The sequence below is a fragment of the Zonotrichia albicollis genome, chromosome 2, assembly GCF_047830755.1.
Source record: "Zonotrichia albicollis isolate bZonAlb1 chromosome 2, bZonAlb1.hap1, whole genome shotgun sequence".
Lineage (NCBI taxonomy): Eukaryota > Metazoa > Chordata > Aves > Passeriformes > Passerellidae > Zonotrichia > Zonotrichia albicollis.
In genome coordinates, this window is record NC_133820.1 from 91,750,773 (window position 1) to 91,776,814 (window position 26,042).

General features: G+C 36.0%; 1 protein-coding gene across 5 annotated transcripts in view; it reads right to left on the reverse strand.

The window, feature by feature from the left end:
* FGF14 (fibroblast growth factor 14) overlaps window positions 1-26,042 on the reverse strand; it is a 378,304-nt gene that overhangs the window by 124,929 nt on the left and 227,333 nt on the right. The window lies entirely within an intron of this gene.

The following is a 26,042-nucleotide window of genomic DNA, read 5'->3' on the forward strand; positions in this document are numbered from 1 at the left end:
AAAAGCACAGAGGGAGAGAGGCGGAGGGACGGGGTGATGCTGATGTGGTTTTCTGGTGGGAACCGGGAGGTTCCCTGTGGATCCGCCGCCAGCTGCCTCTGCCCCCCGTTAGGTTTCCAGGTGGCTTCGTGCGGGGCTCCCTTCCCGGGGAAAGAAGGAGGGCTCTGCGAGCTGCCGGAGGGGCGTATGGCCCTCCCCGTTCTCCTTCGCCCGCCCCGGCACTCCGAGGATCCCTCTCTCCAGCTCCCCGGCAGCGGCTCCCTGCCGGCCGCCCCCCGCCCCCAGCGGTGACCCCGGCACCTGTCCCCGTCCCCAGGCGGGGAAGCGGCACGCAGGGCGGGCGGGACACCGCGGGAGCCGAAGGCAGGGCGGGCGGGCGAGGGACACGGCGCTCCGCCAAGGACACCCTGCCCCGCGCAGTGCCCCCGCCCGCCCCCTCGGCCCCCAGGCAGGAACGGACCGAGCAGGAGGGAACTCTGGGGGGAGACGGGGTTCTGCCTCATGGGAAGGTTTTGGAGCCGTGAGCTGAGGGGCTGAGGGAACCTTCAAGTCAAATATCAAAGGGATTACATGGGGCACCCACAAACAGCCACAGCAGGTGGATTTACTAATCCCCAGCACCGCGTAAAATTACAGGCTATGTCTTGGAGCACTTAAGGAAGCACCAGCCAAGCTCACTAGACACAGAAAACCTAAGAAGTATCTGCCCCGAGAAGTTCATAAGGCACTGCAAATAGTAAATACCATGTAATATAAGACACCCCACTTATTTCCTTTCACCTTTTCCTGTTGGCTCGTCTCCCTTTTCAAATAATGGCCCAAAGTTTTTTGAATTTACTTTCTGCAAGCCTAATGGTTAAACTTCCTGAAGTTTTAGCTAGCCAGAGGAAATTAGAGAAAGACAACAAGCAGCTACACAGAAAAATATTGATAGCCTATAAAGAAGGGCAGATGCTTGCAGAGGCAATTATCATGTATTATCTATTTTTATACTGTTTTCACAGTGCTCTAATCTCTTATTAGATGGTTTTGAGGGTTTTTTGTTTTGCTTTGGTGCTTTGGTGGGTTTTTTTTTGTTTGGGTTTGGTTTTGTTTTTTGTTTTTGTGGTTGTTTTTTGTGTTTTTTTTTTAATGGGCTTGAAAGTGTAAGTATTCATCTACAAAAATTCACTCTTTTGCAATACAGAACCAAGAACAGGTTCTTGTTTCAGCAGAGGCTTCAGCTTCTTTGATATTGACCATTTTTCCCCCTAAATCCTTTAATCTACAAAGCGCTATTTTTATACAGAGGGCAAAAGTGTATGGTGGGAACTCCAGTATACAGGGATTTTGTATTAATACTAGACCAACTAGGAACAGAACATGCACAATCGGATCTGGATAATACATTTTAATTCTATTTAAAAGTGTCTCTAAAGAGATTCAGCTAAGACTCATTGGATTTCCTATCTGGCAATTTTTACAGAGCAGCAATTTCCTTACAACGGTTACAATTGCCTTAACTAATGCAATTAGAGAGAGAGGTGGTTATTTAAAAAAATAAAATTAAATTTCAGTGTAGTATTTTTGCATACTGCTGTCTTTTTCCTTCCTCCTCAAAAGTGGACAAGGCACGGAGTGCCGTTCCTCAGACCCCTCAAGAGGGAAGCGCTGCCCCAGGGCGCCTGCCCGGCCCCGGCCCCGGTCCCTGTCCCGTCTGTTTCTGCCTTCAGCACCACGGACAGCGCAGCAGCGGCGGCCGCGCACGGTGGGGGACACCCTGTCCTGTCCCCACCGCGGGGAGCTGGCAGGACACAGCCCAAAGTCAGCTTGACTTGGCTGCTGGCTCCAAACAAAGGAATGAATGAGAGGGAGTAGAGTGAAACAGAGGCCAGCCACCCACCACCTCTCAGGAATGCAGAGGTACAATACAACCCTAACATTTGCACGAGAAACTCCAAAAGGGTGTGGATCCCAAGTCCCTCTTTATAGCACCAGATGATGCTATGCATCATATACTATCTACTACTATTGTTCCTTTCTATATTTTCCTTCAAATCCTGGGCCTTTACCAAAACACTCTGACATTTCTCAACCACATGATGCTCGGGGTGATGGCAAAGAAGAGGAAGACAGAGGGTGAAAATGGGTGGTATGCCTATAGACAAAGAGAAAATGTGTTTCTTACTCCAGAGATTAAAACGAAAAAGAAAAAAATATAAGCTTTGTACTCGCATCTCAGAAATGCAGAGCAGTTGTTTACATCTTGGGGTTTTACAAAGAAAACTCAAGAGAGCCATCTGGTGTCCTAACCTGTGATAAAATGTGTGCAATTCTAGCCAAAGTGAAGGTTCTGCTAACAGAGGGATTGCACAAGTATGAACATATCAGATACCTTAAAAACTGGGAACTGCGTGAGTATATGCATTTAGGGCAAATGGATATATCTTAGGTATGACATATTTTACATTAAAACAGAGTTTTATATGTGATTAGCAAAACTTCGGATATGAAAACAGATTATTAAAAGGCAAAGAAGGGGAGAAAAGTGCTTTCTGCTCTCCCATCTATTAATTTATAACTGGTATTTTATTATGGATTTCAGAAGTTTTCTAAACAAAAACATTATAGAATCTATAAAATTGCTTTCTTTGATCAATTTTATAGTAAAAAATTAAATGTATATAAAGTGTGTATAAAATACTTGGGTTTTTTATATATTAGGGGATGAAAAATTACTATTCCTTTTTTTTAATGTATTGCCGGGAAGAAACCATATTCCATTTCAGATAATTTAACATGTAAATTCCAATGTGACCTTTTTAGGCATGACAGTTCAATACTAAAATATACACCATTGTTGTTTGCATATGTGCACGTACCAGAGATACATAAAATGCTTTTATAAGAAATTCAATTAGGAAAAATGGTATTCAATGCTTTATAGTCTATTCTGCCTAGATCCATAAGCTACAAAATGTATAGAACTTAAAGTGTCATCTTTACACATTATGGGCTTTGGGTTTTTTTCTTTTTTATTCATTTATTTAAACCTATTATATGTTTTGCAATAACTTGGATAATGTTAGAAGCTGCAGAGTAATGCAGTTCAATGCAGTCATGTGCACACACTCCACCCAAATTTTCTCCTCCCAGATATCCTGAAACCACTCTTGATATCAAAACAAAATAAATCAAATAAAGCCCAAATTTCTTACAAGCAGATATTTTCTACAAGTGCAAAATGTCAGATTATTACATTACTACTCAACATGTTTAAGTTTCATGAGCTATGCTGAAGTTTTTACTGCATTTGCCTGCGAAGAGTAGGGCACACAGAGTTCAGTTGTCCAGTTAAATACACTAGAAGATGATGAGGTAAAGTCAGCTTACATTCTGGAAGTCATCAATAAAGTATAGTGAATCTAGATGTTCTTTCAGACTCTACAGAGTTTTGTGTCTTTGCAAATGTTTGGTTTTTTCCTTTGGAAGATGTTGTGTAGCACAAGTACTAGCACCTTGCTCCTTATACCATTCAAAGCAGAAAGGATGGTCTAGGGGTAAAAAGTACCAACTTAGGCCTAACAATTGAAAGGCATGCATAAAAGTACATCTAGACCAATGGGAAAATGTATTATTCCAAGAAGAGACATTTCAGGAATGGATAAATTACTTGTTTCTAAATTGTGTTGGATTTATTTAATCACCCTTGTGGTGCTTCTGATCAGACTGATTGCCAAATTACTGTTTCCAGCTGAAGTTGTAATTTGTTGCTTCTGACAAAAACAAATTATTGAAGCTTGCTGGTAGTTTAGGTGGACCATAATCAAAGTGTCTAAATTCAATGTACATACTAAGACCCCTCCACTCCCCCAAATATCATAAGAAAATGTGATACAGTCATACAAATAGAATTATTCATGTAATTGCATAACTGATATACTCCCAAGGCACACAGTATGTATGTATAGGGAGGATGAGTGCTGGTAAGCAACAGTAACTTTCAATTCTTGATTTAAATGTCTTGAAGGAAAAAGATGGAGCAGGAGAAGTAATGACTTGAACAAGGTGAAACATAATCTATGGCTTACTCTATAGGTTGGTAAGTGTTTAATTGTAAAAAACTGAACAAGCTACAAAAATGTTTGTCAACTTAAAAGGTCACATCTTTCATGAGCAGACCAGTATGAACATATTAAAACATAAATAATAATTCCTTTTTCAGATAGCTTATATGCATTCCATGTTTATAAGAAGACTAGTACAGTATGTTTGTGCAATGAGCTGTTAACAGTTTAAATTAGGTCAGTTTTATATGTTCTTGTCTATTAATCTGGATATAATTCTCCTTATAAGTTATTGTTAGTTTCCCAAAAGGCAATGTACTATGAAGCACTGAAGTTTAAAATCCTTAACACCCTGAACACTTGAGTGATAAGACTTTGATAAGACTTTGAAGATAAGACTCATTGATAAGACTTTGAAGAACATTAAGAACAAAATTTGTTTAACATGATAATATGTTTCACAGAATTCGGATTTCTATCATTTCACACTTCTTTGTGTCAAAAGCACTCAGCTTTCAGTCTCAACATTCACAATGTACTTGAGGAGCCAAAATCATACCTATTAAAATTTACTAAATACATAGAAGGTCCTATGGAGTCACCTGTTTAAATAGATCTGGTGAATCCATTTAATTAAGATAAAAGTAAGCTTCCAATATATTGTTCAAAGGACTGCACATATTTTAACCAGCTTCTTCACAGGATTTGGCTTATGTATCCAACTCATAAGAAAAAACATTAAAACATGATTCCTGTATATGCAAGAATATATTAATGCACCATGCAAGGCAGTCTAGCATTAGATGACTGGTTATGCAGAGAACTATCAAAACATTCTATTCAAGTACAAACACTATTCAAATACAGAACACCTACAATGCTGCCTATAGCAGCTCAGGTGCAATATTTCTTCTGCATTCACATATTACATTCATTTCTTTCACATACTTCCTGAGATACATCTATAACTCAAAGGACTAAGTACCTCTACACTAGATATTGACTTATTCTTTACACATTACATGATTCTTAGATTTCTTTTACTTTTGCTTTTTTTTACTTTGCTGTTCCCCTTTCCTTTCCAATGCTAAATTGCACAGATTATTCTGTAGTAATGAGCCTTATGCATAGTCCTGTGTCTAGTAAAATACCTGCTTTAATTCAGAGTTTCATTTTTTTTTCCATGGGCTAAGTCTTCATCCTTCAACAGGGGGGAAAAGGTGGATGAAGATTATTAATGCTATTTTTAACAATTGATCTTTTGGCCAGATAAGATGTATGATTACAGCTGCAAACTTCTAGCAAAGCTCCTGTGACACCTTTCATGACCCTTTCTGTTTTTCACTCTATCTTTCCTCTACTTCTGATATCATTTCTTTTGAGACCAGGTGAACAAAAGAAACCAGCTGGGTTGACAGGAGGATCTGTACAGCACAGGGATCACATAAGAATAGCTCACCCAGAGCTATTATAAAATAGCTCACCCAGACCCAAAACTTAAACCCAGGAAGTCTCTTTTAAACAATTAATGACAACAGGGAAGAAAGAAAAAATAAAATATAATCAAGACCACTTTCAGTATATAATCCAAAAAAGTAATTAAAAATCAAATACTTTGTGGTTTCTGCAGTGAAATATATAATATTTTATATTTAAAAATGAAATAATCTCTTTAAAGAGAGGTTTGTAATAACTGATAACAGATACACATTACCATCAATTTTGTTCTTACTAAAGCTAATAGCAGATCTGCCACATGACTGCTTCAAACAAGGCTCTGGTGATACAAGCCAGAAAAAGGACTTTCATTAAAGAAAAACAAACACAAACAGCATCCCCCCACCCCCCTCATCTTTAGTCCACACAGCTGCAGAGAGCAGTTTAAGATTTAGAGGCCTAAAAACAGCATGGAGAGCTTCTTCATTAATATGCACAGCTTAAGCCAACATCTGTTGTGTTTACTTATCTAGCCACAGCAGGACTTGTCTGCTTGGCCTGACTTCTGGAACATGCAACAGACTTTGCTGTTATTCTCTCAAGTAACTGAAAGTCCCTGTAAGGCGAGTCTGCTTAATTTTGTTCTACAGAAACAAAGGAAACACTAAGAAATTCAGTCTCTACAGTGAATTGGCTCTGGAGTCAGTACAGCTGGCACCTAGAACATATTTGCAAATGCATTTCTTGCTTTCCTTGGAACCATGACAATATGAGAAAAAAATGTGCAGTATTTCTGAACCCTTGGAACAAGGAAGAGGTTGGATTTTGACCATCTCACAGAGATCCAGGAGAAAAGCACTTTATTACAAAAAGCACATTAAAATAAAATACTGAATAGAAAAGATAGTATGAGCAGAGATGTACATAAATTGCTATCTTGACAAGCAGAAGAATGATTCCCTCAAAAAGCATCTTTTAAGTATAAAAAGTGATTTTTACCAGTGACAGGAGGAGCTGCAGCATGTCTGCCCATGCGCATGAATGCACACATGCACACACAAAAACATCCACAGCAACACTTTGTTTCTTGGAAGAAAGCATGAAAAATACTCCCTGCCAAATAATCTAGGAAAAAATGGTCTTGTTTTCTGCTATGTGACCTAGAATTGACAGTGTGATTAATTTCACAAAGTAACTTTCAGATAGTCATCTTTGTTTGCAATTATTCTACTTTTGATTAACTTTTGAATAACTTTGGATTTGCAATCCCTTTGATACTATTTTAAAGACATTTACAAGGAAAAAAAAAAACTAAAACAAAACTAACATCCCTTTTTTTTCTTGTTCAAGAGGGAAAGTCATACAATATTTCTCTGGGTACTGAAGGGAGAAAATATAGATACAGAACAATTCTGGCTAATACCATGTTTATCTAAAGGGTAAGCCTTGATTCCCTCTCAAGTCTAATTGAATAGACATGACCCATCCTTTGGGGTTTAGACACAACCAATATCCTCTGAAAAAAGTCCCATACTCTGTTCCCCTTTCCAAGCAAACAGAAAATTCAGTGCATTATCTAATACTTCATTGAATGCAATAAATTGATGACCGATATAAATCTCTGAATAAAAATATGCCTATCTTCTTTTCAGTTAATCTAGATTTTTAGAAGTATCTGACAAGCTAATATAGTTTATATTAGCATAGGAACAGATTTTTCCTTTCTCCCCCTCAATGTTTCTTTCACTCTATATTATTTTCTTTCACAGAAAGATTTCCTTTGCATTGACACACTATTGTTAAGAAAAAGATGCAAACAAATATTATCTATTAAAAAAAAAAAAAAAGCCAGGAGGAAACTTTTCAGATTTCATCCTTCTCTCTTTGATAATCAGTTGAATTCAGCTCTAGCTTCATCAACAGCAGGGGTACTTGCTGTATCAGCATTTCCATTTTACGTCTTCCAAAACAAACATTTATTTCTTCTACACATTTTATGTCTTAAAAAAAAACCTAACAAAATCAGTAATGAATGCTTTGACCTAAGGAGAAAAAAAAACGAACTTAAGAACTTCTGCTTACCCATCTTGTTACTTATATGATCATCAAGATCATATCAAAACATCAAGACAAATTTCACAGACTTTTGCTATATTTTTTTTATTTTCAATGATGATGATGCTAGATATAATGAATACTAGAATTATTTTTAAATCCTGAAAAAATTGGAGTCCCTGTTTATGTTACTGTGGTGATATTCCTGGCTATTAGTTCAAATACCACAGTATTTATTATTAGTGGTAATAGCATGAATACTTCTAATACAGTGATCTTATTTTACAACCCAGTCCTACAGAGTCAACACAAAATATATGACATTTAAGTCTTAACTCATCAAAACCTTTCAACATCATATCTCTCTAAAGTGCAGTGCAATTATCTGATTTGCCAGCAGTGGACACTGTTTGTCTAGTTATTCACAGATATATTGACTGAGGAATATCTTGCAACACATACTGGAATATTTTTCTTTAATTCCTTGTGCTGCAAGTAATTAAAGAAAAAAAAAAAAGGGAGTTATTTGTACCAGACACTAGCTAAGTAAAAGTAGTGTGGTAGAAATATGTTTCAACATCTGTGTAATAGCATACTGCACCTTTAAAAAAAGAAAAACGTTAAGTAACTTCAGAAAAAATAGACTTATTCATATGGGGTTGGTTTCTACCTTAATCATAATAATTTCAAGTTGTAGAAGATGTTCTGATGTGAAAAATAAGCATTTATTTTCTTGTATTTTTCATAGAGTGATGTTTATGGGACTGAAAGTGTACAGGCTTTGCATTTTTCTATGAAATTCTTGCAAATAATGACATGAGCAAGCTAAAAAATCTAAGAATATTTACTTGAGTTTCCTCTACCATTTGTTGAATAACACAATTGTTCAAGATCTGCAAAGGATATGTTTTACCCCTGATATTTTTACAGGGGCTTTGACATTAAGCTGAAAAGTAGGTTTTTTTAGGATGAAAGAATAGATAGCTATAAGACCAACACAAAGAGTTGCAAAAGGTTTAGTAGAAATCAGCATAGCTAGTTGGAAGACAGTTTCCATTCATCTTAAAAATAGAAAGTAAGTGTTAGCATTTTTAAAAAGCCATGCACAGGTTTAATCACATATAATTTTATCTTAGGCACTATTAAAAAAGTTACAGCAATCACCTACTTATCTCATTATTCAAATGATTCATTAGGCTCCTCCTAAAATGCCTATCAGTCTAACACTTAAATAAATGCAGTTCTTATGCAAGAATGCCCAGTATCTTAATAGCACAATTAGCTCATTTTCTGCCTAATGCAGCTGAAACCTCATAAACAGGGCCCAACAGTCTGCTGCCAGTCTGCGTACACAGGACACCCACAGAGGCTATCAGAACTATGCTTTTTATCATATGAAAAGTCAATTGTATTCAGTGGCAGTGATGCCTTAAGTTTTAGCCTTCATCTTTTCCAGATTCTGTACTGCATTAGTATATAACTCTGAACTTCATATAAAGTATTAGAAAGTTATCTTCACAGTTTAGTCAGACAAAAAAATCCTTTTCTAGCCTGAGAACCAAGGAACCACTGCAGCTTCAGGCCCAAAAAGTATAAACAGGAACTGAGGAGAGCAATCTGGGCGGATGGGACTTCATAACCTCAAGCTGTAATTGGACAATTTGCTCCAATATGTAAATGGACCAAAACTTTTAAAAGAGTGAAAACTTGAGACCCAGCAATCATCTTGGGTACAGCCACAGCCAGGCCCTTGTAGTACCCAACCTGTATCCTCTGAAGGCCTTTAAATAAATACCTACTTTATTCCTTTAACTCTGTCTAGCCTCTGTTCTAGGTAGCCTCTCAAGACATCAGTAGGACCATTTGAGATCTGGCTAAGACTATTGTGAAATTGCCTCCCAGAAAGCTGGGAACCTCAGACACATTGGTGTGAGGTCTAGCTTCTAGCAGGCTGCATTCCAGTCTCTGAGAATCTGGAGTATCCACTTGGTCAATGACTTCTTCAGTATTTTATGTTTTGTATAAAAGTGGCTTAGAAGCCATCAGTCAGTGCACAAACAGGTAACACAGAATACTTGGGCTGGAGTCAGAGACTGCTGAAACTTCCTTCCAGTCACATCAGCTCTTCAAACTGCTCAGTCTTTGACACTGGTAAGCAGAACACTGTCCCTTCCCAAATCCCCCTTTTCCCAAGAAATCTACCTTAAAATTAACTCACTACTGGTGGACAAAGTCTCTCTTCTAACTCAATCCCCTGGGACACATTTATTACCAAAAATCTTTAAGCATCCCTTGCATTGCCCTTCTGTGTTCAGGTAGGTCTTGTATTTACAGACACAAACTCAAATTAAAATTTATCACCCCAAGTCTCAGGGCTTTTTTACTTATTTCCAGACTTAGTTTAAACTCTATGGAAACTTGATTTAGCTACAGATGTAGGGAGGAAGAGCTAAATTAATACCAGGAAACAGCTTGATGAGTGGAAGCTCTCTTTGATGCAATCCAAACTGTGCTCTGTAAATAATAAGTGAGAGGTTCTGGCTATGCTAGACTGACAAGGAAGAACAGAAGTCATTAGAAACAGAACAATCTGGCAGCCAGATTGCTCTGAACCTTAGCTCCTTTGCTAAAATTCTCTCTCTAGAGACAAAGCCATCCTTTCTGGGCCTTAAAGCTCAAAGAAAAACAATTTACATGTAATAGTTTATTGTGAAGCAAAGAGAAAAGTTTAAAGTTATGGTTGCAGTTTTACACATGTGGAATAGGGTATTATACCACTCTCTAAGTGTCAGTCATATAAGTAAGTTTTTGGTGATTTTGTTTACTATTTTGTCATACAAAATAATAGTGCTTTGATGCTACTCACATTTTTTAAATTAACTGCCAAAACCTTGGATACAGGCAGATCAACTTTGCATTGAATCAATTTTTAAAATAAATATCCTCATTAAAAAAAAAATTACCAACAGCAGCAGACCTGGATCTGAACAGCATACAGGTATTTCTAAATCTAATGGTTTTCTTTTTCCCAAGACAGAAAAATACTTTTGTTTTACAACAACTGAAAACGTATGCAAAAAAAGGATTAAAAATATTTTATCTGATAAGGTGCCTGAGCACCATTTATTTCTGAAATTATTTATGATTATAAGTCAGCACATTTAAAAATGTGGAGCTGTTGGCAACTTAAACCTTGACCGCTTCTTACATGCTTCACAAGACATAGAATTTTCTGAAGCACAGATAATCTTTACCACTTCTAGTATATTTTCAAAATATTATTTTCTGATGCCCTTGATTTATGACCATAACATTCAAACTTTCCCTCTACAAGCTGATCTATCAATGGTCTACACAGGCTCAAATATGAATATCAGCAGTTGCCTGACAAAGCTTAAGCAATTTAGCTATCAGACACAAAAAGTTTCTCTAAAGATCATCCCAGGACATAGGACATTCTTATATTTTTACTTAAAAATATTTATTTAGTAATTATGCTTTAGAAAGGCATAGATTTATACATGAAATTAAACACACAGCAACACAAAATTTGCCCACTGCCAAAGGAGAAATGTAAGACTGAGTCTAGAAAACAAAACTTCAAAGAGCCTGTCAGGAGAGAATCTAAATGAAAAGATAGGTACAAGATGGAAGGGTATAAGAAAATGTATCTTTACAAGGATAAAGGAATTAAGGTTTGAGACGTACACTGACACGTGAAAACATACAAATGAGAGAGAGACTAGAAAATAATATAAATAAAGATCTTGTTCAAAGAAATCTGTGACCAATTTAGTGATCTAAGCAAATTTCAAGTCTATCATTACTAAATTAAGACTATTTTCTTTATTCCAAGTATTCAACAAAACAATTCAACATTATTCAACAGAAAAGTCTTTTTGAGCTGAAAGAACAAATCTCTTTTGCAGACTGAAATATGAATTGGCCATTTTTTTCTATAAAAAATAATAGGAACTGACAAAAAATTCCAGAAAAATTGTACTCACTTATTAAAAAAAAAAAAAAAAAAGAAGATAATTCAAAGAGTATCATACTCTTACCAATCAACAAACCTGATCTTACTGAAATGGAAATCTATATAATAATTTATGATATAGAGCAAAGTTGGAGAAAATATTTTAACAATTTCAGACATCACTAACTACTTGGCATTAGACAGGAAGGAATAGTATAATATCTAAGGAAAGATATAGTGATTATTAATGGAGAAGCCTTGCTGTGCCTTTTTCTGATTCTCTCCAAACAAAAACTAGGACCTTTTATTCACATACAAAAATTGAGGCAGACTAGTGGATTTGCTGGCAAAATCCCCTTCATAAGACAGCTAACTTAACATGAATTGTCTCAGAGTTTCAGTTAACAGTGGTATTCAGCAACCTGCATGTACAGGCATTTTTCCAACACAGATTCTAAAGTGCTGAATGCAAGACTCCATTCCTCTTCCACTGGCCTTAAAAGTAGCTTTTAGATTTAGATTCCTAAGCCCAATTCTAACTCTCAGAAATGTACCTCTGATGCTTCAAACACAATGAAGTATTTAAGTTCCTATAGCAGTTTATACCAACAAAAAAAGTTTGAGATAAGCTTTTTAGAAAAAAAATTTTCAAATTTACTTAAAAAGTTACCAGTTTTCTGTAGCTAATAAGTGGGTGTTTGAAAAAGGCTTTCTGTATTCCAGTATAAGCTGAAATATCCTGGATTTCCTTTTTTTCCTACTTAGAGTGCTCAAGTCCATCAGAAATCTTTAGGCCATTTAATTTTTCTCACAAAAGCCAGCAAGGGTGCTAATTAAAAGATTATGTAAAACATATAATGTGAGGCACTGTAGCAATATACATTATCAGTGATAAGCCCCTTTCATGCATTTAGTTATACATGCTGGAACTTTAATTTTTTGTATTGTAGCTCTGATCATTTCTCCTGCTTATTCAGCGATGCCTGAACACATCCCAAGACAGATCTTCTTTCTCTTCTGACTCTACTTAATCAACATTCTAACATATTAACAAAAATCTGGTGTACATGTACTTTTTTGCACACAGGGGCTCCCATAGTGACCTTAAAGCTGAGAGGAAAGTAACGGCAGATTTATTATCTAGCTAGCAGAAATTAATAGTACTGTGAGCATCTATTGTCTGTGATAAGAGCTGGCTATCTCCTCACTATTTCTCTGCAGATAAGTGGCAAGATACTTGTAAATGCTTCCAGCTTTTGGGCTGGAAGTGAGGAAGGGAAATGAAAGCATTAGATGAAAATCTGGGATGGTCTATGTTGTAAAGCCCTCCCAGCTTCCAATACATATTTTCACACACACTGAGTTTGAAAGAATATTTCCATTTTAAAGCTTCTTACATTAAAATGCTATATAATCCATTGGCCTTTTGTATAAGCTTAATGCTAATTATTTTCATTGAACTAAGTCAGCTATTAAAAAATATTCTTGATGCATTTCTGCCATAAAACTAAACACTACACCTTATTTAGCTAAGACACAATACACAAGTTAACTCATTCTAACCACCAGCACATGTTGACACTGCCTTGGGAAAATGAATTTTAACTTCATTTGAATTTAAAGGCAGGCTAGAGATACTGCCCTGCTCTGGGTTGCTCTGCTCCAGATAAACACAGAAGTACAAGCAAAAAAGCCCCTCTATTTTCCCAAGATCTCCTTGTGGATATTCAATTTTCAAATGTATATTAATGACAAGAAACTGCCTTTTCATAAAATGTACTTTCTCTGTCCCTTTTCTCTGTTTGGTAGACAGCATGAGTTCTTTGTTCCTTTACTTTGGCTTTGTTAACTTTATGTTGCCACCAAAAAACCACAACCTTTGCACATTGATTCAGTCTGTGCTATTTTTGAATTGTTAATTACTTTGATTTAGCTTCCTTGTAATCAAATCTTATTCTCTCCTTTGTGGCAGAGCTTTCCTTTGGAAACCACTGAGGCACTCCCATAGTGTTATACTGCTCTGTGTATGTGGTGTCTCCTGTAAGGACTGAGCCTCTGTGACAGCTGGGACAAGACAAATCCTGCAGCCCACTGGTGATCTCCATATGCTAAACATTTCTGGTTTCATCACCTATCCTTCCAACTAATGGCTTTTTCCCACAATACAAAATATAAGAGGAAACCAGTGCTGCTGCTAGCATCAGAATATTTGTAAAGTCTGGATGTAGAGCACAAAGTCATACATCCTCTAATATAAACTTAAAACTTTAGTATAAATAGAGCCATAATCTGTAAAATAGGGCCAGTGGTGTTCATGTCGTCTTAGTTTTGTGTTAATTACAATCATTAATACAGGAAAGGAAATGAACTCTGAAGAACAGTAGTTAGATGTTAAAAGATGAAGAACAGTTTTTTCACTGATATACTCACTCTTACTGTCAATTAGAGGCAATTTCCTTGCTTATCCTGTCCCCAGATAACGTGGTAAACAAAGCAACAAACACCCTAAACTACACATTTAGAAAATTAAAATTTTATAAGTAAAAAAAATAAAAAAACAACAACAAAAAACCCCTAGTATGTATTCTTTAAAAAGCCAAGACCATAAAGGATCAGAACAATCTAATTCACTTGTAATGTTGACTTAACTGATAACTTGACAATTGAAATTACTTGTTTTTTTCTGACAAATAAACACAAAAGCCAGGTAATACAATGTCATTCAGAAGTTGAACATTAGAGTGACAGAAACGTTGCCCTATTCACCTTTGCCTACTCTCTAACCAGCAGGTGGCACAAAGAGCAACAATAGTGCTCAAGCTCACCCAAAACACATTGTTATGTACTACACGTTCCTCACTACAAGATCAAAGATGATTCCTTTATTTTTTGTGTAATATTGATTCAATTCAAGCTCCAAACAATGCTAATATTACTCATTTTTGAAAACACCCTCATATTTATTATGACCCCTTAAGAAATCTTCAGCTAATCAAAGAAACATTGCTAAGAAAGCACTGTGGGAATCTGGAGTGAGAGATTATGCAGAAATATCTATATAACACATACAAGCCTAAAGAACTCTTTGAGGATTCAGATTTGCAGTCAATACAGATTTACAATAACAGAAGATGCAAAGAACTAGACTGTGATCACCTAAACATCACTAGAAGTTTGAAATTCAGGCTCCCTCTACATGGATCAACTTGTCCAAAGGAGACGAACACCTGCTGAGACTTTGGAAAAATCTCACCACCCTCTACTGATTATAAATAAATCTGTGTTCCTAATAAATAATTAGTCAAAATGAGAGAGGGAAACATTCAACAGCTTTGGTACAATAGGGACTATTTTTGCATCCACCTTTTTAAAAGGCGCTCTCTGATCTAGATTTAGGTTCAATATCTGTCCCTTTTTCATCAAGATTTTACAAGCCTATTTTGTCCAGCCTGCAGATAGGTTATCTTCACTCTTTCAATCCTGTGTTTTGCTAACTATTCCTTCTCTTCTTTTCTGGAGATCTCCCCAGGTGTGAGAGAGATGCTGCAGAAGCTGTTCTTTCTCTGCTGAAGACCAGGCTCAGACCAGAATCAGAGAAGACATGAAGCAAGGTGAAGCTGCTTTGCCTTGGAGCACTCGTGTTGTTTCAAGCTGCAGCTGGCATAATGCCATTTGTGTGCTGAATGAATCACAGAACTGCTCAGGCTGGAAAAGACCTTTAAGACCATCAAGCTGGTATGAAACAGGAGAGGGAACATTGATTTGTTTAGCACAGTCAACTTGTCATTGTGTTTATATGGTTACAGATATCATAACTTTCTGTAGATACATTACAAAGATATTCAAATGAAAAGTGAAGAGAGAAATGAAAATTCATTAGCTGCATCTATTTTAGCTAAATAATTTCCCATGGAAATCAATGCATTCAAATCTTGCAAGAGTCAGTAGAAAATGTGGATATGCCAGATACATTGTAAGAAGATCTCAGGGATAATACTAATGATTTATTTTTATTTTATTTTTGTTTACTATCCTGAGCAGTAAGAATGATAAACAACCTTGGAGGATTATTATGCTCTTGGTTAATTTGGTAATACTTTTTTAATAACCTGAGTTAATAATCTTTGTGAATCACATGACATCAGACATGATTCCAGTACTTAACAGTAGAATTATTGAACTTAACAGAAATTATTGAATGTATTTTCTGTCTCACTACCTTCTGCCTCCAGTTTTTTGCCCTCTCTTGCTTTTTTCCTCTACCCACAATCTTTGCCTTTCCCTTCAGAATTCTAATCCCTGTAAATTATTCACCTATCTTCTAAGGGATTTTTAGACTAAACACTCCAGGGTAAAGACCTGCCCTACCAATAGGAAATGTAAGACAGGAAACCTCTCATTCTTCTGTTATAAGCCTACCAAATTACCTGCTGCTCCCTTCTCTTGGAAGGTATTTGCTGCACAGGGCTACAGCCTGAACAGAAGAAAGAGATTGTCCCTTCTCACTCCCTGGCTGTAAGCTGCCATTCCCAAACCCCTCCTGTTTGTAAAAGACATGTAGCTAAGATCTCTTTGTCTATACAGACACCTATTTGTTTCTAGCTATAGTCCAAAGCAAGTAAATCTATAACTGAAGAGGCTCTTTTAAAAATTATCATAATTTTATTCTGTGCTAGCTGTGCACCATAGCAGGAGAAATTAAACAAATTGAATGTTTAACATAATGAAGAAAGTTCTGAGCCCAACCTCCAGTAAAGGTTCTGGCTGTAAATGCCAAGTGAACCAATACAAACAATTCCAGAGCAGTTTATAGCACTATTGAAGAAAAGAACTAAAATTTTCTTTTATTAGTAGAGACAAGGAACTACAGATAAAACAGATTTTATTCACACAATTTTTTTCTTGACAGGGATACTGCCTTTGCACTCAAATACCAGTAAAATTTCATGTTTCAAAGTCACATGAAGAAATTGAGTCTTTTCATTTTAGTTAAACATAGAAGAATTAAAAGAAAAAATGCTTGAAAGTAACTAATGCTCAGAGGTAACAACTCTGCAACCTATTACAGGTGGTGTTGACATGGCTTTAAAACTAATTTTAAATGAGATACACAAAAATCAAGGTATCTCATTTGCTGGTAATTTGTAAAAATCTCAGCTGTTCATACTGCCTATAAAAAGTTTGCAGCATCAAACTATTTGCAATACTGCAGTTTGCAGTATGACTATTTTAAATATCATAAAATAAATATCTGCAATATTTTTGTATGAAAAAGGAATTGTCTTTTGACATTATTCCCCTGTTGTTGTGGAAAGGTGATGTTTCTCTGGTTCAAACAAAATTTTATCTGAATGCAGAGTTTAATATGTTAGGACAGAAAAGGATTATATTCTAGTTAGCAGAAAATCAGCAAGTCTTTTTTTTTTCTTTTTTTTGACATAGCCTGAAAGCAAAAGGTGTAAATTCAAGGAATACTGTCAGATGCCTGTGTTAGAAGCCATTTAATGTGAAAGATTCACAGCAGGTGTCTTAACCATTAACAAACCCAAGAGCTACAAATTAAACGTTGACAGGCAATTTGGGAACATCTAGCCATTCCTCACTTCTTTCATGTAATGGTGCAGTAGAAGCAAAATTAATTGCCATGTCGATGTCAGCAAGATGTACAAATGAAATGCCAATAATTAGTCAGTGAATGTTCCCACCAAGACACTGAATATGTTCCGACAACTTCTCCCCTCTTATACAACTTATCCTCAGCTTTGAAATTCTGGAAGGGGCAATAAATAGAGCTCAGCAATAAAGAGCCAAGAACAGGGATCCATTTCTTGTTTTGAAAGTGATTAAAGGTATAGAAATGTAATTTCCTGGTCATAGAAGATGTGGTCATTCCGTGGAGATGGAAGGTCTTAGCCAAGAGCACATTTCTCTTTGCACTTGCTCTGTGTCTGTTTAGATAGATATTCAGTTCCTGAACAAAATGCAGTTTCATTTGCAGTTTTCTTTTATCCACTAGTCTCCATCTCCCTTGGTGCACTGCTTCCCTCTTCCAGTGACCAACAGCTTTAGGGGGAGTTAAAGCAGCTCACACATCCAATAGAAAAAATGGCATTAGTTTTAGCAGGAAGAATTTCTTCACTGAAAGGAACAATTGCAATGGCCTGCCCAGGGAAGTGATGGAGACATCATCCCTAGAAAAATTCAAGACACTACTGGACACGGCCCTTAGTTCTGTGGTGTAGTTGATGTGGTTGGGTTCGGTCAGAGATTGAACTCAATGATCTTGGAGATCTTTTCCAGCCTTCATGATTCTATGATTGTGTAAAATAGTTCACTGACCTGTTTCCCCAATTATTTAAAACACACAGATTCAATGAGTGGGTTGTGTGAGACACAGAAACTGCATATTTCTATTTGTTATGATGTTGAAAACCTCTTTCATTCCAGCCCACTTCATAACAAGTGCTTATTTTTATTACAGAGATAGTACTAATGAAGGGACTTTTCATGGAATCAATAGCAAAATGTCAATGATTTTGATAGATCAGACCCAAAATAGCTGCCAATTACAGTACTTCAAATTTATTTTGAATGTGTTTAAAAATGTTTAAAAATGTTTATCTCTGTTGAGGCAGTTGGGGAAGAGCTGCCTGCTCTTTAATCTTGAAAATTTATTTGTGAAACAGGAAATATAAGAGAAGGATAATAAAATACTGCATTATACATGGTTTCTGCTTTTCTGTTGTGGATCAGGGCACATTACAAGGTTAGTTAGAAATCACACTCAGCTTGCTCTGGTCAATAATTTTTAAAGCAATTTAAAGGAAGTTTCCAAAGAAACTCCTCAACTCTTCCATCACATAAATGAGAAGCTCACTTCCTAGGAAATGACCGTGTGCTTATCACCCCAGTTTTGAGCCTCTCAGCTGAGGCCAAGGCTTTCAAGGCAGGCTCCTGAGGCAATGTTTTAGGGTAACAATCTACCCACCAACACTTGCAAAGGCTGATAATCTCCAATTTGGAAGGACAACCCAAAATCCTTACCCAAGGTTAATAATGTCAGTCATGCTACAGGACAGTAAAAATCACTGAGCCCTTTTCCTTTTGCTGTACTCATACAAATTCCCAGTGTTTCATAAATAAATCATACATAAACTAGTAGTCAGCAGCTTATAAATAATTTTTAAAATAACCTCATGTTTTGAAAGTTGAAATAAGAATGACTGGAATGAGTATTGAGGAAGACAGCCATAACAACTGATATTCAATGGAATAGTTGCCTATGTAAATTAGCTCATAAGGAAGATGTAAAGAAATCTTTTTAACAGCCTAAGTTCATCAAAATACTTTTATAAATATTATTTATTTATTGAAAAAGCTGTCTTTAAAAAATATGTCTTCACTTTTTATTGTCCAGTTATTGTATCATGTTAATGTGTGAGAACAAGGAAGCAGAACAAAACTACAAAGAGAAGCCAAAAAAAAAAAAAAACCTAAAAAAAAAAGAGGGGGTGGGGGAGGTAATTTAAATTATTATTTGTGGCAGTGGAATACATGTGGTGAAAACTAAATTTAGATTGGCTGTGATCCCACATATCCCATTAATTCTGGCTTTCAGACACGGAAAGACTGTTTGGAGCAGCCTCAGCACAGTGGGGTCCTGGCCCAAGACACAGAGGTATCAGATGAGAGGAGTAACCATGCATAAATATTCATACTCATATATATATAGCAAACAGGAAGCAATGCATATAATAATTCACATAGCCATTCTCCCATGTCCCTGAAATGTCTCTCTGAAATGTATCTGCATGAAGATCAGATATTTGTCCTTAATCACAACATTTTATTGTCTAATCAGGCACAAGAAGAGCTTATGCACTCCACTGCTGACAGGGAAGAAATTTGTAAGTGAAATATTAAGTTTAGTGTGAACAAAATGAATGGAAGTGTGATTTTGTATAGAGGAGAAGGAGGGAAAGAGAATGAATGTGCAGGTATGCAAGGGAACAATCTTTGATTTACAGGATATAGTTTTCAGCTTCAGAGAAAGAGCTAGTCAAGAGTATCCCTAAATTACAGTCAGATCTTGACTGGAAAACATACTCAAAAAAATCTGCCTGCAAATTTTGCAGAAATCTGATTTTTTTTATTCCAGTGACTGATCTGTAGGCTCAGTCCTCATTACACCACTTCTCACCTTACACCATTTCTCATCAGATCAAAACCTTGAATCTTTTGTATGACGAATCTTCCTCTTGAAAAAGAACAAGGCAAGACTTTTTTTATTGTCACCTGGCATTCCACAACTGTGCCTCCAGTTGTTTCTGTAGCCTGATTGGCAACATGGGTGCTGGAGACTCATACCCTGGAAAATCTGTGTAGGGAGAAAAATTCCCCCAGAAAAGGAATCCTGGGAACTCAGGATTCAAATTCCCCTATCAAAGAAAAGCTATTGCAACCCAGATATGTAATTAAAAAATAATCTGCACTCTATCACCTATCACCTTGCATGTGTGTACCAAACTGGGAGTCACAGTGCCAGCTGAAGTGTCCCATGCTGTATTTGTCTGTGTAACAAACATGCCCTGACAAAGAGGAAACTGTGCCTGTTTTACATCCTACAGGCCCATCCACTTAAGTTTGTGTTCAGATATAAATGAGCACTATTAGAATTGTTCCAAATGATCTCACATTTTAAAAACTCCAGATTAAATTATTCAGACTTAATTGGTTATCCTTCCTAGTTTTCTTTGTTTCTGAAAAGTTGCCTAAATGAAGTATGTTAATGAAAGGTGTGCTTATCATTCTTGTGACCTCTGAAGAGAGATTTTACTTGGGAAAGTGATAGAAGTGAGAAAAGGAAAAATAAAAAAGCTGGAAAAACACAGCCATACTGTCGTTTTTTTTCTCCAACCCCCCTACCCTTTCTTTCTATTTTGATCTATTGTATCCCACAACTTGATAAAAAGACTGAATTAAGTACAGTATTTTAAATTAAAATATTAATTAATTGCTTCATTGGGGTTTGCAGGTTCCATTCTAGAGTAAAACACACAACTGAGGTTTGACATAAAAGTAAGCTGTGTTCAGGGTACAGTTAAAACCACAGTAATATTTCAAGTGTAATATTGCAAACTACTACAAGTCAGCGGGAACACATTAGCTGTTTCTGACTCAAGACAAGACAAGCTATGATTCAAAGAAAAAATAGCTATTTTTACTACTAAAGTTCTGCAGTTGGCCCTAAGTTACAGGTGAGGGCACTATAAGCAAAAATAAAAGCTTGGTCCAGGCTAAATGCAGATACTTTTTAAAAGTGAAATATCTTTAAAAGGCACAATGAAAACATCCTCACTGACATTTCAAATCAAAGAACAGTAAATCTCAAATTGAAAGGGTTTTTTTATCTGGTATTTAAATGCAATTATTTAGAGAACAATTGAAGCTTTTTGCTGTAAAATACATACTATATGCACATGCATATAGACATTTGAAGATAATTACCAAAACTCAATATTCATATAACCAAAGAGATGAAAATTTAAATCTTCTGCCCAGTGCACCTAGTTAGGGAATGATCTGAGGGAAAACTGTACAGCAATAGAAATAAGATACTAATTCAGACATTTTCCTCTATGATTATCAAACCTCACTTGATAACTTTGCAAGAGACCTGATATTCTAAGGTAGCTCTGTTTTTACTAAGTAAATGAGACTGCAGAGCATTTCTATACTTTTTTCAAAAAGGTATCTGATATAAAAAAATACATCACACACTCAGAATTATTTGAAGTTTAAATGTTAGTATTTTCTTTTCTAAATTGCTAAATACGGTTTTAATATTAGAAACTAGTAATTTCTATACTATTTCTAGTATTACTTTTATTTTGCAAATATGAAAGGCATTTTGAAAAACAGCTACCATGACTTTTCCATTAAATATATTATTTCAGCTCAAAATACTTAATGGAATTGAGCAGGAAAAAAGACCACGTTTAGTCACTGATGTAAATGAGATGATTTGAAAGAACACTCAGCATCAAACTGTTCCTCTGATAGTGAAGCACTTTTTCTATTTAATTCACTAAGCATACAATTTTAAAGGTCAGCAAGAAATTAATAAAGTCTTTATTTAAAAGTTTTGAATATGGTTTGAATCTTGACCCCATAATAATTTTTTACAGTCTAAATATTGAATAATGTAAATGTAAGACACTTTTTTAGAATGACTGATAGAAAAAAAATGCCAACGGGGTTGTCTGAAAACTGGGGTGAGAGAACTGAAGATGCTGGCATGTGCATGCCTAAGAGTGGAGTCTAATATATTTGGCTCCCTTTGAGTAAAATTCTTAAAAATAAAGAAAGACAAAACTGCCCAAGAAATGAAAGAAAAAACCTTCAAGAATATGAAGAAAGAAGAAAAAATAAGTAAAGAAAAAAAATAGCTATATTCTCTGGGATTTTAAAACTCATGAGACTTCCAACAGTTTGCAACCTTAAGCTATTATTGCATTGCTTTAATGAAACTGTGTAAGCAGAAATACTCAGTAATGAAGAACTTCATGCAGAGAAGACAAATGGAAATATTTGACTCATTTACCAGAAGTCTGTTGTCTTTTGTGAAGCACTAGACATTAGGACCAAACCCTAAGTTATTAAAATTTTTAACAAATCCAAGTTCTGCATGCTCTTTGACGCTGGACTATCAAATGCCTAAATGTTTGGATCCAGCCCCACACATAAAATTATGGGGTACAAACATAAACAAAGTCAGCTTGGCAAACAGAGGGACTCCCAGCAGGACTCAGTGCTGAAACTTGGGATTTCAGGCTGATTTCCCCAAGCATCTTTATACTGCAAGAGCTAATCAGCTCAAATTCTAGTAGGTCAGAATTCTAGCTAGGTCAAAATTCTAGCTAGGCCAAAACTCCACAATGGGTGCCTGAATGGTTTGCTCAGTGCCTCCTTTACTCACAGCAACACTGGCAGAGCTGTCCAAGCCCAGGGTGGTCCCCAGGATCCCAAGAAAGGGAGCAAAGTTGTCTGTTAAACGCCTGGTGGGGGTGAGAAACAGGAGCATGATGATGATGATGATGATGATGATGCAGTCAGTACTCCCAGAAAACTGCAAGGAGACATTTTTCTTCAGGAAATGCAGTTTTCTAACATTTTGAAAGCTTAAGTACCTATAATGAGCCTGATGACACAAAATAAAGCCAATGATGTCACAAGAAGGCAAATATAATTTTTCTTTCAACTCAGAGCAGTCAGGCTATCACCTCATGTTCCATATTTTGAGAGAAAGTGAGCACTACTTTCATGCACAAATATTTTAGGTTAAACCTCTACCACTTAGTAAGACTTTGATAATGTTACATTTGAGCAGCTACAGTCAAAACAGAACTACAAAAATAAAAAAGCAGTGCTTTGTTTTTTCACTAGCAAAAGCACATGCAATAAAAGAAAAATCACAAGCTGTCACATAAATTTCATCATTTAACAAAAATATATTTTCTTTCTTTTTTTAATAGAAACAGGATGAATATAGAGATTCATGTGATCTATATTCCTTTCACAAAAGTAAATTTTACTGAATCTTCCATGCAAATGAAATTAAACAGTTGGTATTTATCAAAAAAATTGTGAGAATGCTGTCTGGTAAAACACAAATTAAAATCTATTGCTGAAGTTAAAAATATCGATGAAAAATATTCTGATGGCACCTACCCATGCTATTTAATAGTCTAAGTTCCTCCCAACAAAGAAGATAAGCCTGCTTTCCCACCTTCCTTCTTCTTCCACCATCCTTGCTACCACCAAAGCTGTTGTTGATGCAAGTGTCCTGTAGATCATATACTTTCTAGGGCATTCAAATATCTACATACCTTATATCTATATATTACCAATCATCATTTTCCCAGCTTCAACTTTTTTTTTACTCCAAGGTGGTGAAATTTTTTTTACTTCAAGGTGGTTTTAATTAATAATTTTAGATAATGCAATCCAACTTTAGCAATTTGTAATGGATGAAACTTAATTTTCATTGCAAATCATTTTACTCATGTTTTTAACACCAAACAGAAAATCACCTATACTGTGTAAACACCAAAAAGTTTCCATCAGAGCACAACTAAAGAAACTCTCTTCAAGCAGGTTCAAAAATGTGATATCAAACTGTGTTAGAAATAATTTATTTCATGAGGGACACAAAAATACTGGCTGTGGGAAAATGGCATAAAATAGGTGAGGCTTTCAGCAATGCTCTGCCAATATCAATGGCAAAGGGAGGAGAGACTTGAGGTATAAGGACTGCTATGCCTCAGTTAAGAAACCAAATATTTTTGGAGATCAGGAGCCCACTGAAGGAAGTAATTCACCCAAGAAATGGCTGTACTTATGACATGGATGTCTAAGTACTTCAGGGGAGACATCTTTTTCAAGACTGCACACAGTTTGGAGTCAGCAGCAATATTTACCTAATACCAATGCAGATTTATGGCCAATGATCAAAAAAGAAAAATCCCATTTTCATGCTCTAGCATCCATTTCCAAAACCCTCCTGATATTGGTTCAGTTAGATTTACCTTCTTAAATTTGTTTGGGATTGCAGGCCTGTATGACAAATAAAACTGAACTAATTTGTTGTCTCTTGCAGTGAAGAAAGCTACACGTGTAAGAAGAGAATATTTTTTTACTAACCCAAAGCATTACCTTAGCAAGACTAAGTATGCATGTCATAATAACCCAATATTCATGCCAATTAGTGTCTGAAAAGAATGTCTGATTTTTAGGCTAAGACAAATATATTCTCACACATTTCTGCTTGACATAAATGAATTTAGTAAATGGCTAAAGTAGCAATGTGTTTATATATCAAGACTTATATACTTTAAAAAAATTAATTGCCTTGTTTCCTCTGGATTTTACTCGTGCCCTAGCTGGGAATATAATTGAAATATTTAACTTCACCTATTTATGCAACCACAGAAAATGAGGTACTTACCATTGCAAAGAAGACAAGAAAAGTAATAAGGGATTAAAGGTCAAATGCTTGAAGGCTGCATCCCAAATAATGATCTAGCAAGCACAGGAGCAAGCAAAAAAGCCAGAATAGGTTTGCATATCATTAAGGAACTGCATTGCATATTTTAAAAAGTGTGTATGTGGGTGCACACTGCAGACAGATGACAAATCAATTCTTCAGGACAACTACGCATTATGATTCTTAAATGCTAACAAATTCCAACACTCAAGTACCACATTCACTCAACATATGATGCTGATATCCCACAGATGAAAAATTATTAGTAAATTTTGTACCTGCACTTCCATAAAGAAGGTTAGAGGTTGTATTTAAGATAACCACATATAACATATTAAATATCAACAAGTTCTCAATGGATTAAATTTATTACATCGAAAGAAAAGACAAACGCAATAAGAGAGAGAATATTTTCAGATATACTGAATGAGGTTTCATTGGATTATTCTTTGGTACTTTTATATAAAAAATTGTGTTTCCTCTAAAGTAGTGCTAGTCTTAACAAGTGATGTCAACTTTAAAACATGCCTGAAGAACAGAATGAGGCCTGGTGGTGAAACAATTTATGAAATGATGCATAAATAGCCTGTGCAGTTTCCCTATGAGACCTGACAAAACATACTGGACTCTATCCAGACATCAAAATGTAATTAAGTATGATTTATTATGTATATTCATGGATTATTCACATCTGAACACTTTGCTTGCTCCAACTGCATCAGACTATTTGGCCCTGATCTAAAAAATATTTTAAGTGAAAAATCAAATTAGAGCAAGTTTTCCTGGAGGAAATAATTTTTTCTTTGTCTTTCTCTACACATCAAGACCAATTAATAGTTTGAGACATTGGGTTAGTGTTAGACCATTAATCTAAATATTTTAAATAGAGACAGATGGTGCCAATACAACACACAGTGTGGTCCTGCAGGAAAGAGAACCTAACTATGGGAGCAACACACCAATATTCCATATGTTCAAGCTGGTGGAAAACACATTAAACAGAAAATTATTTGGTCCCAACAGCAACAGTATTGCCACACTTCCTACCTGAACCAATAATTGTCAAACCACTCCAAGAACCACCCCATGCCAAACCTCTAGATTTTCATGCCTTTGTCAGGACACTTTTCAAATACACCAAGAAGAGCTTCTCTCCTTCAAATACACCAATGGAGCTTCTCTTGGCTCCACTGAGCCAAGAGAAGCTCCATTTCCTCTCATTTCTAAAGATGAGAAATCTCTTACCTCTAAAATCCTGCCACATTAGCCTTAACCTGTTGTGTTCTTGATCTTGTGGATTGCAATTTTCATTTAAAGAAGTGGTATATGATGATTAAGAAAGGAAGAGGTGCATTTTCCCCTTTCTCTACTGGGGGTTTGTCAATGTTCTGCAAATTTCAGTGTGGCTTAAACAACTTTTACAAGACTTAGAGGAAAACCACAAATACCACAGCCCCCCGCTCCAGCACTAAAGGTGTTATCA